Here is an 18,187-nt window from a genome sequence, read left to right as displayed (position 1 = left end):
CCATAACAATAAGCTGATATTCAATTCTTCTTTTTTTTGTGATTTCTTTTAGAAAAATAATTACTAACATTAAAAAAAAACTCATAAATATCTTGGTAATCTCATCATTATTACCATCATCATCATCATCAGAGTCTTATCCAAATTATTTGGGATTAGCTATATAAATCCTGCTCTGTCATTCCACTTCATCAATGGTACAAGTCGTTATATCTATTCTCACTACTTCCATTCAGATCCTTTTGGGTCTTCTCATGAAATAAACAAATTCAGAGTGAGGTCCATTTAAATGTAATATCACACAAGGACTAGCTTGTCACTTAGCTATAAATTCTCGCACAAATTAATACAACAGGTGGGATTCCCACATAAACCGCTGCTAATGTAGCGGAAAAATATATCCTAGGAGTTTAAGAAACAAAAAATTTTCCTTGATGATATTAAAGTCTCCCACTTCCTTTTTATTTAGAGTGTAATTTTTTAAAGAAAATTGAGTGTGTGTGCTTAAATTTAAACATTTGATGAGGAATACACAAGTTTTTCTATTTTATAAAAGATCAAAGTTGTGGGAACATTTGTTTTCTGTAGGAAAAGTATTCCTGAATACTTTTCTTTAATCCTTATTAGAATTAAGAAAAGCTTTCTATTGAAGAAGATAATCTTAAAAACTACCACTTCTCTAACCATGTTACATACTCATAATAAGGTCAAATTTATTTGAACTTGCTACAAGGCCTTGGAATCTCAGCATACTATCAATTAGTGTTTTAAAACTTGGGGTGACCAATACAGTACTTTCTTCTACTATGTTCATAGGACCAAGGAGAGAGAAGGCTTATACCAAGCATACAATGCACACATGTATAGACATGCAGGATGTTTGAGAAGCACTTTGCACTTCACATTTTAACTTGTGCACTAGTAAAGGTTGGTCTAGAGCCTTAATTCATGATTTGGAGCAACCGCCAAGCGTTCATGCAGTGCTCTACGATTGCTGAACGTTTGGCGACACATTATGAGGTCACATGTTGGGCATTGCATTGCGTTGTTGCTTGACTAGCATAAGCCATATGCATTGGCCAACTCATGCGTTTTGAAGTTGCTAGAGTGTAACATTCCAGGATTGACACAAAAACATTTTGTCTGATGATTCATTTTTGAAACATTATGACCATCGTATACTCAATTCACAACTCAATTGTAACTAATGAATGGTTCGTGACTGTTAAAATGATCGTGAGACGCAATGGTTAAAACGGATCGGTGACACGGATCGGGCTTCCAAAAAATCGATCCGGATCGGCGATCCGAAACGAGAATCGGGTGAATCAATCATAATAAAGTTTAAAAAAAATCCGAAAAAATTATTAAAATTCATTATAAATATTGTTTTTTAGGAATTCAATAAGAAATGAGGGTACTCCATTAAGAATTTTCATGTTTTTGAATGAATATGCGAATATTGATATGTTCTTTCCCTGCATGAACCGCCATTCAGCATTTAATTTACATCACACAAAAGGATAAATATATAATTATCATGGAATAAGTATATCAACATACATGGACTACAATAAAGCATAAAATTAGCAACATATGATCTAAAAATAAAATGATAGACGACGTTATTATTCTTTTTGGTCACGCTGGTGCCATTGATTGAATTCGTTTAACAATTCATTGATTCGATCTAAAAACAAATCATCGATATTAGCAGGCATCTGACTATTCCCAAATCCTTGAGTGTTAGTGTTTTATTGTGTTCCCAATCTAAAATCCCCGAAAATTGTCCATCCTTCATGCTCACCTGCACTGTCGTGCTCATCCCTACACTGTTGCTGTTGGGACTCGATATGTGAATAATATGGCTGGGATAGGGTGGCCTCTGAATCATCATCTCTCTCAATTTCTCTTTGAATAATATGGATTAAAAAAAAAAAAAAACAAATTTTCAAAAAAATCGATCATGGATTAAAAAAAAAAAATCACAAATTTTCAAAAAATTCTATCATGGATTACAAAAAAAAATTCGATCATGGAATAAAAAAAAAAAATCATAAATTTTCAAAAAATTCTACCATGGATTACAAAAAAAAATTCGATCATGGATTAAAAAAAAAAATCACAAATTTTCAAAAAATTCAATCATGGATTACCAAAAATTCGATCATGGATTACATAAAATTCGATTATGGATTACATAAAATTCGATCATGGATTACAAAAAAAACAAACAAAAAAAAACAAAAAATTCAATCGTGGATTACAAAAAAAGAAAAAAACAATTCGATCATGGATTACAAAAAATTCAATCATGGAATACAAAAAAACTCTATCATGGGTTACAAAAAAAGCAAAAAACAAAAAATTTGATCATGGATTACAAAAAAAAAAACAAACATTTCGATCATGGATTACAAAAAAAAAACAAACATTTCGATCATGTATTACAAAACATTTGATCATGGATTACAAAAAATTCTATCATGGGTTACAAAAAAAAAAAAAAAAACAAAAAATTCGGTCATGGATTACAAGAAAAAAAAACAAACATTTCGATCATGGATTACAAAAAATTCGATCATGGATTACAAAAAATTCTATCATGGGTTACAAAAAAAAAAAAAAAACAAAAAATTCGATCATAGATTACAAAAAAAAAAAAAAACAATTCGATCATGGATTACAAAAAAATCAATCAAGTATTACAAAAAAATCTATTATGGATTACAAAAAAAAAAAAAAAAAAAAAAAAAAAAAAAAAAAAAAAAAAAAAAAAAAAAAAAATCCTTACGGGACTCGCAGATTCACTGTACGGACTCGCCGATTCCGTACAGTGAATCGGCGAGTCACTGTACAGAATCGTCCGGTTCTCTCTAGAACCGGACGATTTTCGTTTTTTTCGCCGATTCGATCTGTCCATGGCGATTCCCGAATCGACCCGGGCGAGTCCGATTCGACTCGGCGTTTTTTTAAACACCGGTGAGACGTGATGTTTCGAAATGCCTAAAACAGACGGTCATGAGGTATCGAATGGTTGCATCTCAAATTCGAAAGGGCAGTTTTTCTCTCCATAGGTAGGACTCGAATATCTCGTTCTAGATAAAATACTTTTCGGAGGAGATTATATTCCCTGTTACTTTGTCTCTTTAAAGAAACACAACTCTGGTGCCCAAGGTTAAGGGTTTAGGGTTCTGGTGCTATGTGGCCCTGCTGAACCAGTGCAAACAAGTAAGATAGGTGATCTATCCTCTATTTCAAGGTCTCTTGATGACAAATTTACCTCAAAAAATCTTCTACACGTTCTTATCAATAGAAAACTAAGTATTGTCTCTTGCCACAGTAAATTGATGTGCCTAAAAACATGTAGTATCCAATAGTTGATCTGTATCCAAGTAATCATGCAAATTGATTTTACACTTCACCAACTCACCTATCATTTCAAGCATAACCACTATTCGACATTGCTGTATGGTACATGTACTTGGATACCAATTACAATTAAGAAAAAATAAAATGATATCATTTATATTCGGTAGCCATTGTATATAAATTTGGGCCATTGTATTTGTTCTATTGATTAGACTCAAAATTCAAAAAAAATAATTTCGAATTTTGTAATATATCTACGCTTTCAAAGATTTCAAATGGGATAGTTATATATAATTGTGACCTCTTTAAATAAATGGTTTTAAGTAAATAATTCTTTAAAGGTTTACAATGGCTTTCCAAAAAATAAGGAAAAGTATATGAAAATATTTACTTTTGATATAAGGAGGATACAAACATTATTGCCTGTCGGATTTCAAATCGAGTGATTGTAAGTGTACCATTGACTAGGTTCAAAATTCAAAAAAAAAAATTATCAAATTTCATGACATACTCCAAGCTTTCCGATTTGAATTCAAATGGACTGTAACCTCCACGTAACAAAGGTAGATGATCTCACAATATATAATCCCAAAAAATTAAAGGTTTCATGGAGGGAAATTATACTCATTTATGAAAAGGTGTGGTTTGTATAAGGCCAAGGCCCTAAACAATCAAAGTAAGACACTTTCAAATAATATCGAAAGATTTTATTTCAATATCGGAAATCTTTGTAAGGGCCAGAGAATTCATTTTCATCTCTAATTATAAAATTCAAATATTCAAAAAAAGATTAAATAAATCTATGAACACTTAAAAATTGACTGTCCGAAAATACATTACAATATGCACTATTTTTAATACTCGAAATCTATTTTTTCTCATGTCCATACATCTTGAGGTCGAGAAAATCAATTTGAAGGTCTTTGGGTATAGAAACAAACTATTCTAATGCATTTTTCAGGTGTGTCTTAATTTGATTGTTTAGGGACTCACCCTTATATAAGATTTTTCCTTCATGAAAGGGAATATAAGGCAGTAGTACATGTGTAGTTTGGAGCTTAGCAGTCAAGGATAGAGATGTGGCCAAATTCATTTGGGCCTTCAAATTTTAGAAAGGGCATCCTTGTAATTTGGGGGGTTCTTTTCATTAGCCCAAAATCAATCAAAGTTGAGTCAATATCAACAAAAGCTGACGAAACTCCGTAGATTTTGTCTGAAATTTATGAATGCTTCGATCTTCGTACTTGATTTTTTATCAATCCAAAAGATTTCTCTCTGCTTAGATCTCAACTTTTGGAGCCATATTCTTTACGAATCATAAACTAATCTCAATGGAAAAAGGACACGGTTCTATGAGTTGTCTTTGTAGAAATGAGCCCTAGAAATCTATTTTTGACATGGATTTTCCGACCCAATTTTTAAAGACACCTAATCTCTAACATGGAAATTATTAATATAAAAATATTATTAAAAATAAAATGAATGATTTAATGAAGAAAACATTTGAATTGTTAGTTTCAATTGTTTTTAGATGGACCATCTATTTGTATCCATTTTTAAGATGGATGCTTTATACCTTGGGACAATATTATAGAAATACCGTCCATACCTTGGGACAATATTGTAGAAATACCGTCCACCCCGCATGAAACAATTTTTCAGAAAAAAATTCCAAAATAAACTCTTTATGTACTAAACAAAAAGGAAAATTGTTTGGTGTGGCCAAGACGACACTTGTAACTATACGGGCTGGAGATCTACACCGTCCGCCAAAACGGGTCCCTCAAGTAATAGTCCTCCAAAGAAAAAGTAAAATTAACTGTTCAAATAGTTTCTCTAAAAATATCAATTGTAGTTTTTAAAATTTATTTATTTTTACAGATTAATAATCTCCATGCTAAAGATTATATATCCCTTAAAAGTTACGATCAAATTCTATTTCAAAAATAATTTATTAAGGAGCCCGCATTTCTATATGTGAGTCTATGGCCCGCATGATAACCACATCTAAATAATAATAATGCCTCAAGATTAAGTGTACCTTAAATTTCAAAATGGGTGTTTGTGAGAGTGGCATTGAATTGTAAGAGTGTCATTTAATAGACATAAAGTTCTAAAAAAAAAATCTCGGACTCTGTAACTTACTTTAAGTCATCCAATTTGACATCTAATGAATGATAATAATTGTGAGGATAAATAGTTTCTTCGTGGACAATCCCTCTAAAATTTTAGAATGAATAATCTTCCTAAGTAAGTGTTTTGCTCAAGGGAGTAGATGCATAGTATGTTCTGTGGGAGCATAGGATGTTGTTTTTGTAATTTGATGCTATCTTTTTCCCGAATTTTTGAATAAAAATTTAGCCAAGCAAAGGTCCGAGGTTGGGGAAAGCAAGGTTTAAAAACACAGTTCGGTGACCTAGATTCTCTCATGAAATTTTGTACGGATTGGCAGTCCACATTAACGATCTAGCCTAATGAACTAGTAAATAAAAAAAATAAAAAATTAAGGAATAAAAAATTAAAAGATATATTAGAACAATAAAGTGATATTGATATAATTAGCCGGTTCAATTAGAGAACTAGCTATAACTGATCGGTTCATGGGGGGAATCAACTGTTCTCAATATTTAACTGGATCCGAATCAACTTGACAACTGCCAAGGCTGGCCCAGTCCATTGTCCATTGTCACCCTTACCCTGGACCCTGAAATATTAGGGGTACTTTATAATACGAAAATTTATTTAATTACCTATGAGAGGTAAACATTTTAATACCTTACCTGTATCTTTAATTCGATTTCAAAATACCTATTAAAAACCACATGAATTGAAATAGATTCAAATGGATAGAATATTGTTCATCTCTCATGAGTATTGTGATAAATTTCCCTTTATAATAAAATGCAAGGCCCTTATGTTGGCTAAATTATTAAAACACTCCCAATTGTTCAGGTTTCCCCATATAAGCTTACAATTGTCAATGGAGATACCTTTTAAAATGAACTTACAAGTTCTGGTGTGAAAAATGAGATCTCATGGACCTTTTGTTTTATTTTGAAGGTATTTTGAGACATTTTTTTTCCTAAAATCAAAAGTATTTAGAAATATGTGGTCAGGTCGGGTTTGAGTTTAGCCAGACCCGATCGGACTTGAAGTCACCGGATCCAAACCCCAAATATATATATAAAATTATTTTTCATAAATTATGACCTAAATATATACGTAGGACCCGGACCCGTTTGGCCCCAGACCCCGACCCGACCCACCAGGTCCAATAATTGGATCGTGAACTTGGTTCGGGTCTACCCTTCGAATCCCGGGCTCTGTCAGGGTCCATTGCCACCCCTATCATAGGGGTGCCATCATATTTGAATTTAGGCGCGCTCTCACCCAGTGACCCAAGTCCAGCGAGGTCTACCGAGGCTCTCCCTCATGCACATGCAAAACCCACATAAGAAATCCTTTTCGTTTTCCCAAGAAACAACCTTTCTGTCCAGCGATAAGACACCTCGCCATGCGCCCCTCTTGTTCTTCTTTTTTAAATTTGTCAAAAAGTTTAACATGCCAAAAATTATTTTTTATTTTTTTTATTTAGGGACTCTCACCTGTACATTCCCTTCTATTAAAGCATATCAATGGACACTATTTATAGTGGGAGATTTATTTAGGGGTGCGGTTTGTTTAGAGCCTAGGCTCTAAACAATCACATTAGATCCTACTTTCATATAGTGCCGAGAAATGTAGTTTCAATACTTAAAATCTTTGTAATAGCCTTAAAATATATTTTTATCTTTATTTATAAAGTTTAAAGCTTAAAAAATAATATAGATCGACAGATCTATGAAAACTTGAAAATATCTAAAATTAACTATCCAAAAATACATTATAAAGTACACTATTTCCAAAATGATTATTTTGATGCCCAAATAACCTCAAATTGATCATCTCGACATCACGATACATGAACATGAGAAAAAAGTAGATTTCAAGTTTTGGAAATAATGCATCTTGTAGCACATTTTTGGACCGTCAATTTTCAAGTTTTCATATATTTGTTCAATCTATACTAATTTTGAAGCTTTAAATTTCATAATTAAATATGAAGATATGTTTTAAGGGTATCACAAAGATTTTCAGTATTGAAACCATATTTCTTGACACTATTTGAAGGTGGTTCTAATTTGATTATTTAGAGCCTCGGCTCTATACAAACCGCACCCTTGATTGGATTTTAAAATATCTATCAAAAGATATGTAAACAATGACCTAGCATAGTTGCAAATAGGCAATTTTAAAAAATTAATCTCTTATGGTAATTGATAAATGTTTTTGTTCAATTTATATAAGGAATCAACTTTACACGATAAAGTAAGGTGCACCGTTTTAACCCTAAATAAAAAATAAAAAAACGCTGCATCTTCTTTGGTAACATTTGTCAAAAAAAAAAAAAAAAACGTCTTCAAACCTTTCAAAAGATGTAGTTTGTTGCCTAAAACCTCTATGATGGCTTGAGAATCTAATCCCACCCTTAAATATGGAATTTAGAGCTTCAAAAATTATTCAAATCATACATATCTATAAATACATAAAAATCTTAAAAATGGAAGGCCCAAACAATATGTTATAAGATGAACTTAATGGTGATCCTTTGGAGTCCTACACATATGAGTGTGAGAGGGTCTCACAAGGTCATTTCCCATATATATATATATATATATATATATATATTAATCGAAAAAAAAATAAAAAGCCATTAATACCTAGTAGAAAATCTTATTCTACTACCCCTGATGTCATTATACTACCTTCTCCATCTTCTTCAGAATCAATACCTCGTTCAGATTTAAAATTACAGGGAATAAGAAGAACAACTGATCATGTTGTTATTCCTACATATACCCCTGAATCAAATATAGCATACACTCCTGAACCTAATATAGAAGAATTCCAAATATTCACATTACAAATTGAAGATGATATAGAAGAAAAAATAAATCCATATCATCAATATTTTGATGAATATATGGCAGCATACTTGGCAGCCAAATTAGAAAGGAAAAGAAGAAAAATTAATAAAGATTATATCAGACAAGATTATTTATCTAATGAAAATAAACAAATTCGAGAATGGTATTTGAAAACATTTCAACCTAGATTAATAGAATTAATGCATATAAAATATAATAAATTTCTTAAAAAAGAAAGAGTAACCAAAGGATTTTTTATATGGTTAAAAGAAACATGTAGTCAATATAATATTACTATTCCTTCATTTGACAACATTCAAACAATAGAAGAAAAACCTATATCAGTACGGATGGTACTACCACTGCTAGTACACACCCTCCTGAAAAAAGTATAATACTCAAAGCAGTCATCCCATCTAAGGATGAACCACCATAGCCACAATCAATATATGATATAATAGCTACTCCTTATAAAGTCTTACCAAAAGAGCTTGGTAAGAAACATGAATTAATTCCTCATATTGTGGAACAAAATAATTATACAAATTTATATATGCAATCTTTAGGTAAACAGGCAGAACGCATAGAAAGACTTGTTTCAAAAGAACAACCTTCAACTACACCTATACCTAAAGCAGTTCTGTTCAAACCACCTCTAGAGTTAAATAAAAATAAATTCCATATTGGTGATAACAATAAGTCTTTAATGGATCAATTAATAGCAAAATTATCCCAATTAGAAATTAAAGGAATACCTTCTCCCAAAATAAATATTCCTTCACCCACTATTACCAGTTCATTACCTGAATCTTCAGATAAAGGAAAAACAAAACTACCTGAGCATGAAACAATGATGCTCCAAGAAGAACCAATCATAGAAGATACTATCCAAAATCAAGAAAATGCATTTATAGATACCACTCCCATAGATCTCAACAGAATAGCCTATGGAAAAAACTGGAAACCCATTACAGCTTTACCATATCATAAAAGACCTACACCTGTTGATATTCAAATGGAAGAAGATGCTATACAACAAGTAGTATCATATTCAGAAAGATCAATAGTAAACTGGACAATAAATGGATTATCTGAATTAAAAATATTAGATGTCATGAGACATATGACAATGTTTGCCTCTGCAAATAAAATGGCAGGCAACCCAGATCAAGAGGTTGCAAAAGCAATAGTCAATGGATTTACTGGCTGGTTAAGAGGTTGGTGAGATTTCTATGTAGATGATGAAACCAAAAATAGAATCCTCACAAATACTAGACAATGGACTGCCAGAAATGAACAGAATCAAGAAATAATTTATACAGAAAGCGATGCTGTCAACACTTTAATATATACCATTACACTACACTTTGTAGGCAGTACAACACTGTTAGCAGCAAGATCGGAAGATCTGCTTTCAAACCTCCGCTGTCCTACACTATCTCATTATAAATGGTATAAAGATGTATTTTTCTCAAGATTATTAATAAGAGAAGATTGCCAGTTAGACCACTGGAAAGAAAAATTTATAGCTGGTTTACCATACTTATTCGCAGAAAAAGTCAAAGAAAGACTGCGAAAGAAACATAATGGAATCATAACATATTCATCATATACACTCGGAGAGTTATCAGCAGAAATATGTGCTGAGGGATTAGCCTTATGCACAGATATGAAACTCAAAAGGCAATTAGATAAACAAAAAATCACTAAGCGTAAAGAACTTGGTGACTTTTGTGAACAATTTGGATATTATCTTGATAGAAAAAATATGCCTGAACAATTATATAAGAAAAAAAAAATATAAAAAGGAAAAACATAAATCCAAAAATAAAGATAAGAAAAAATACTATAAAAAGTCTAAAAGAAAACTAATCAATAAATTTTCTCCCAATACAAAAGGTAAGAGAAAACTACCAGTATGTTATAAGTGTGGTAAAATAGGACATTATAAACATCAATGTAAATTAAAAAAGAAAATAGAGTCGTTACATTTAGTGAAACAATAAAATCAAAATTATATAATATAATCAATTATGATTCAACCTCTTCTACCTCCACTAGTTCCCATATAGACCAAATTCAGGATGATGATCTTATCTGGACAGAATCCTCTGATTCTTCCAATACTTCTGATACAGAATCTTCTAGTTCAATAAAAGATAATGATTGTAGTTGTCCTATACCTACACATAATGTACATACACTTACCCAAGAAGATAATTTCATCTTAGACATTATTGACAAAATTACTGATCCGGATGAAAAAAGATCTGTCATTACTCAATTTATTTCTATAACAAAAAATAAAGTAAAAACACCTCCCATCAATAAATCTCATGATGAATACAATTTTGCTTCAATAATGAAGAGAGTAAGTGAACAACATACTTCTCAACAACAAAAAGAACCTACAATTTCATATCTTAAAAGAGAAATTAAAGAAATAAAAAACGAAGTCTTCCAATTAAAAAATAGGATTCAATCTTTAGAATTACAACAACTATCTCAACAAGATACTGATACTGATGAAATAGAATTTGATCAACTTATGACATATGAACCAGATCCACTATCAGATATTCCAGAAACTTTAGAAGCCAAACCACATATAATAGCTATTCCCTCTGTTAATTTAATAGACAAAATAATAATTCAAAAATGGTTTGTCCAAGTCAAAATTATAATTGCAAAAGATTATAGTTTTGAAACTTCAGCCTTAATAGACTCAGGCGCCGACTTGAATTGTATCAATGAAGGTCTAGTACCTTCCAAATATTTTGATAAAACTACTCAAATATTAAATACAGCAGATGGAAGTAGATTATTTATCAATTATAAATTATCTAATGCTTCTGTTTGCAATAATCAACAATGCCTTGAGACACCATTTATTATGGTAAAAAGATTAAGCCAAGCGGTAATACTTGGAGTCCCATTCCTTACTTTGCTATATCCTTTGACCATAGATCAAACAGGAATATCTTCAACTATTCAAAATATACCAATACATTTTAATTTTATCCATAAACCAAAATTAAAAGAGTTGAATAATGTCAAAAGTCAGTTACAGAATAAAGAAAGATTTCTTTGCACCCTAAAACAAGAACTTAAATATAAGTCTATTGAAGAACAAATAAATACTCCTTCAATACAACAAAAAATCCAATCAATACAGCACCATATAGAAACTTCTATATGCAGTGAACACCCCAATGCTTTTTGGGAAAGAAAAAAGCATAACATTAGTCTACCATATGAACAAGGATTTGATGAAAAACAAATACCTACAAAAGCTAGACCAAGACAAATGAATACTATCTTATTGGATATGTGTCGCAAAGAGATTACTGATCTCCAAAATAAAAAGCTTATAAGACCAAGCTCCTCACCTTGGAGCTGTGCAGCCTTTTATGTTAATAAAAATGCTGAAAAGGAACGAGGAGTTCCTAGGTCAGTTATAAACTATAACCCTTTAAATAAAGTTTTAAAGTGGATCAGATATCCTATACCAAATAAAAAAGATTTATTGGATAGAGTTGCCCAAGCTTGTATCTTTTCAAAATTTGATATGAAATCTGGATATTGGCAAATACAAATCCAAGAACAAGATAAATATAAAAAGGCATTTAATGTCCCATTCGGACAATATGAATGGAATGTTATGCCATTCGGCTTAAAAAATGCTTCATCTGAATTTCAAAAAATAATGAACGATGTTTTTAATGCATACCATCAATTCATGATAGTATACATAAATGATGTTTTGATTTTCTCCGAATCTATAGATCAACATATTAAACATATTAATACTTTTATAAATGTAGTCCAGAATGCTGGATTGGTAGTCTCAGCAAAAAAGATTAATTTATTCAAAACCAATATTAGGTTTCTTGGCCATATGATTCACCATGGAACAATTATTCCCATAGATAGATCAATACAATTTGCTGATAAATTCCCTGATCAGATACTTGATAAACAAGAACTTCAAAGGTTATTGGGCTGTTTAAACTATGTTAGTGACTTTTATCCTAATCTTGCTATCGATTCTAAGCCTCTATATGATAGACTCAAAAAGAATCCTCCACCATGGACCAATATTCATACTCAGGCAGTACAAGTAATCAAACGAAAGGTAAAGACTCTTGATTGTCTTTCTCTTCCACATCCATCTGCTTTTAAAATCATAGAATGTGATGCTTCAGATATCGGTCTAGGCGGTATTCTCAAACAAAAGATTGATAATAAAGAACAATTACTCAGATATACTTCTAAAGTTTGGAATACCACACAAAAGAACTATTCAATGGTCAAAAAAGAACTTTTAACCATTGTCCTCTGTGTTTCTAAATTCCAAAGTGATGTTCTTAATCAACCATTTCTTATACGAACGGACTGCAAAGCAGCCAAAGATATTTTGCAAAAAGATATTCAAAATTTGGTTTCCAAACAAATATTTGCTTGATGGCAGGCTATATTTTCCGCTTTTGATTTTTCCATCGAACACCTTCCCGGGTCTTCCAACTCACTCCCTGACTTTTTAACCCGTGAATTTTTGCAGGGGGCAACAATGACACAAATGACGAATCACCATTGTCCCTGGCATTACAGCTGTTCGAGGAGAATAAAAATAATAATATTTCACTTTCACCTTCACCTAGTCTAATGGGTTCTCGAGGCAATTCTCGCCGAGACAAACAACCCATGTCAAATATAATACCATTTGAAGGGGAACCTTCACCTTTGGCAATACGTTCACCTTCCCATTCTCCTATCCACCAAATCACCTATCCCGAAGCAACTGCTTCAAAACCCATATATTCTCCAGCCCAGACCAAGTCTGCTTCACAACCCAATATACCCAGGTCTTCTTATATAGAAAGGGCTTATCTCATGGATATTACTATCGATGAGAAACATGTTAAGACAGAACCAATAAAACTTGCCCCTTTATATTTACTAAATCATCTTAACCCAACCAATGGTGTTAAAACTAGAGAATACTTTGAAGCCATCCTTATGGAAAAGGGATCCATTTCCGTTGTCCACTATTATCAACAGAATACCCGGACCATTGCATATTCCAAGGTCCAAATTAAAAACTTACTTTCCTATGAAGAGTGGGGTTGCAATCCCGTGCAAGGAAAGAAACTTCACAGTATGCCGAATACATTGAAGCTTGGCATAAGTTTTTCTATTACCAAAATCCAAATAACACACACAGCTAGTATATTCAGTTCCGGCTCCCTATTTTCGAAAGATTCCCCACATGGTTTAAAAATTGGTTTTTTGTGTGGGGCTCAACATCTCAAATTTTACCTCCTGCTTTCAAAACAGTACAGGAACAATTCAAAGAATATAACCATGCTGATAATACCATTGATATCCATTTATATTTCATGGCCCTATACCAAATCCCATGGATCATGAAATGGGATTATTCCATCTCAATTGATACCACTGCTGACTATTCTTATATTGTTAGACTGGGAAAAACTATTTCTGTTAAGTGGTGGGACATATTCAATATGGACCCTACAACACTCACTCCCAAAAGAATACCCCAGCAAACCTCTGAGAAACAACCAAGCCCTCATACTGCTAATACCTCCTTTGATTTCCCAACCTATTTACGAAATATGCTCCAGCAAAACCCCAATGCATCCAAAGAGACTTTAGAAAACCAAATGAGAGAAATATTTGCTGAAGCTGGGAAGAAACCAGTTTCTTCTGAAGAAACTGTACAATCATCTCCTTTACACACCAACCAATATCTTAATCTCCCTGAAGAAGATCCGGATGAAAAAACAGAACCAGAAGAAGACGATCCGGACGAATTCAGTCAAAGACCATGACCATGAAGACTTCAGTCAAAGACCATGATCATAAAGAAATCAATAATTGAAGATACCAATAATTGAAGAAAGACTCATCAAACATCATCACCGACAAAGTATAAAGCATCACCGACAAAAAGCACCATCAACAGTCATCACCGACAGATAATGACAAAAGAAGATGCTGTCACTGTAGCCATTTATATATACGCCAAATATGTCACTATAGCCATTTGTATATACGCCAAAAATATCACTGTAGCCATGATAGGAAGCGACAAAGGGAAACACTGTTCCCATATGCTTCTTTTTCCTTTTTTGTCTTCTTTTGTTTTTGTTTTACTTCTTTACGTCCTCTCATCTTGCTTTATATCTTCTCCTCTTGCTTTCTGCTTTATTCCTTGCTTGGTGGCGAAGCAACTCCGTCTATATAAGGACCAAGCATCCTTCATTTGAGGCAGGGTCGAAACTTCTCCTTCTCCCATTTCTTCTTCAGCTCCTCTCTCCTCTCTCAGAAGAGCTCCTCTCTCACAGAGCTCCTCTCTCACAGAGCTTCTCTCTCACAGAGCCTCTTCTCTCCCTGATCCTTGGAAATACAGCAATATTCGAGCTATCCTGACCTTCATAGCTCCAAAAATTTACCAGGTTTTATCCCTCTTCTATATCTTTTAATATCTGATGTGTGACTGCAATTTAGACTCTCTTCCTTCATACTGCCCGCATCACTGGAAACTCTTTTCCAGTTACTGCATTTGTACTCAGTAAGTTTTATAATTTCTTAGTATTCGATTTCCCTGTTTTTCTGTCTATCTGCTATTTTCCTGTTTTCTGTCTATCTTCAATAGTATGAGTGACTGTAAGTGAATGTAAAATACTAGTTTGTACTTGTTGGCTACAAGTTGTTTATAAATAAAGTTACGTGTGTTATGAATTTTCACTATGCAATTTAAGATACTATTTAGTGTAAAAATTGGAAATTTAAATTATGCTCAATGGTTAGTGTGTGTGTGTATATATATATATATATATATATATATATCCTTTATCTCAAGATGGTCACAATTAATCTTGACCATTGGATGTAAAATTGGATGGCTGTATTTATTTCATTGACCAAGCTCAAAGTTTAAAAAAAAAAAATTTTGAATTTTGTGACGCACCTAAGCTACCAGATTTCACATCTCCATATATATATATATATAAGCCATACATCTCGAGGTAAAGGAGATCAATCAAGGGTTTCCAACATCAAAACCACCTTTGGTGTGAGTTTTTGAAGTGTGTCTCACTTTTATAATATAAACTTTGTATTATACAAACTTTTCTTTGATCAATAATGAAATGTTAACTAGTTGAAATTTTTGTGTCTTGATAAATTTCATCTATTTTTCCTTGCAATGTTAACTTGGGAATCGATATGAAGAGAACTCTAGACATCATGTGGCTTCCTTCTCCTTTCTTTCACGAGTTTTCTCCCCTCTGTCATACAACTCGCACAACTATGGCTGTTGTTGAGTGTGATAATTTTCAAAATTTTAACCTTTTCACCTAGTGAGTATTTTTTTTGGGTAGTTCAGTAGGGAAGGGGTCATCTACTTGTGATAAAAATAAAACTGAAGACATCATGTTTTGGCACCCTAACACCGTGACCACCTAGTATTGAGCCCGTTCAAACCTAGAGGGCGTTTGTCTTTTCCCCATTTGATATCAAGGTCACTAGTTATTGCGTAAAGTCGCACTTTAGGGGCGACTGGGATCTGTCTCTCATCTCTTTTTCTTTTTATAATGCCCTCTAGGTATACTATGCTCCCGTGGAAGTATTACTGCAGAAAACCTACTTGATAAACAAAACAGTTTATATAAGGTTGAGGTCCTAAACAATCAAATTGGGGTATATACAAAAAATTCATTAGATGTTGTTTTGATGCCCAAAAAGTTTCAAATCGATGATCTTGACCTCAAGATAGATAAACATGAGAAAAAATGGATTTTAAGTCTTGGAATTAGTGCATCTTGTAATGTATTTTTTGGACTGTGAATTTTCAAGATTTTCAAATGTTTATAGGTCTGCTCAATCTACACTATTTTTAAGCTTTAAATTTTATAATTAGAGAAAAAAAAATATTTTCAAGCCATCCCAAAGATTTTCAGTACTCGAACAACATCTTTCGACATTATTTGAAGGTGCGTCTTACTTTGATTGTTTAGAGCCTCAGCCACCTTTTTTTAATCTAAAATTTGGGGAACCTTAGAATTAGTAGATGCTTATTTTTCAAATGAGAAGATTTGAATATTAACTCTTCTAGATGGTCTGGGGCCTTGGTGGCAGTATTGCTGAGCCCTATAGTGAGGTCTTTGACTCCATTCTCACCAAAAGGTAGGGGCCCAAATCTCCATTGACTTTACCATTTTTAGAAAAAGAGCTTTGGTTTAATTAGTTAGTGGTTGACGATTTACAACGCTATGTCTCAGACTCAATTCCTACCATAGATAAGGGACTCCTTCCCCACTGACTCACCCAAATACCATGGGTAGTGGCTCTTTCCCGCCTTTTACTACTTAGGTTACACCCTAAAAAAAAAGCCTTCTACTACTTAGGTTACACCCTCAAATAATAGAATGGTCTCAATTAAATCTTAAGGCAGAAAATTTGGTATCCTGAAATCACTTCTAAACTAGATTTTACCCCAGGTGTAAATGGAAGAGAGGTGAATATTAAATGGATGAAGTTTCTATAAAGCCTAGGCTTTTTGAAACAAAATAAAGTCTCACCTCAAGAAAGCACTTTCAACAATAGAAATCTCCGTAATGGCTCTAAAATCAATATCCAACGCCGACAATAAAAATTGAAACTTAAAAAATGGTACAAATCTTATAAATCTTTGAACACTTATTTTTAGGGCGAAATGGACGATTTAGACATTTGTTACAATATACATTATTTTTAGATCTTGAAACTCTATTTCTTTTCACAACGATAATAGTCAAGCCGAGATGGTCGATGTAAAGGTTTTTCAATGCTTAAATTGTAATTTTCGATGAGTTATGAGGTGAGGCTTTACTTATTTTAATAAGGCTGCAGCCCTATCAAACCATTTTCAATATTACTATGGAGATTTATAGGAGGGATGTATGGGAGCAAAGAGAAAAATTACAACATAAAAGTTAAAACACAAAGAAAGAGAAAGGAACAAACTGTCAACATAAGAACTCCTTCAGAGCGAATGCAGGAAGCAAGAAGAAGGTGCCAATGGGAGACCCCTCTCCTCTGCTTCTCTCTCTCTCTCTCTCTCTCTCTCTCTCTCTCTCTCTCTCTCTCTGCTTTCAAACTCTATAATATTTACTGATTTAAGCGTTTTAGGGCCATAGTGGTTTACAGATTATTGATTTGCTGTATAGAAATACAATATTAGAGAGCATAAATATATATTTTGTATCGATATACAAATTAACCAATTAACTTATATTACTATGTAAATTGTGATGACTATTTGTATTTTAATATATATACTCCAACAAGTACCCAAAAAAAAAAATTTATATATATATATATATATATATATATATATATATATATATACTCTAACAATAGTATGTTAATCTGATGTTCAGATTATATTAATCTTGATCTAGAATGATTTTGTCTTCTAAAAAATTATGCCCAAATTTTGTGAACACACTCATCATCCCAATAATCAAAAGCATTTTCTACTTGAACCGGTGGAAGGCGATTTGAAGGATCTGGATGTCAGATGTCCATGAAATCTTTTTGCCTTACAAATTCTCTGTTTTGATTATATTTGAAGCAAATTATTTCAACCCAGCATATCCTTTGATACCCATTATCACTTTAGGAAGATTTCATGGATGAGATAGACATGATGGATCACATTCTCAAGAACTTAAGTAAGTTCGGTTCTTCAATTGATTTGTTCAAGTTGATATCAAGAAAGCGATTGCTCAAGTTGAAAAATCAAGCATAATCAATTGCATGGTTTCATCGAGTGTTTG

The sequence above is a fragment of the Amborella trichopoda genome, chromosome 7, assembly GCF_054954075.1.
Source record: "Amborella trichopoda isolate Santa Cruz 75 chromosome 7, AtrichopodaSantaCruz75HAP2 v2.0, whole genome shotgun sequence".
NCBI lineage: Eukaryota > Viridiplantae > Streptophyta > Magnoliopsida > Amborellales > Amborellaceae > Amborella > Amborella trichopoda.
Note: the sequence above shows the minus strand (reverse complement) of the source record.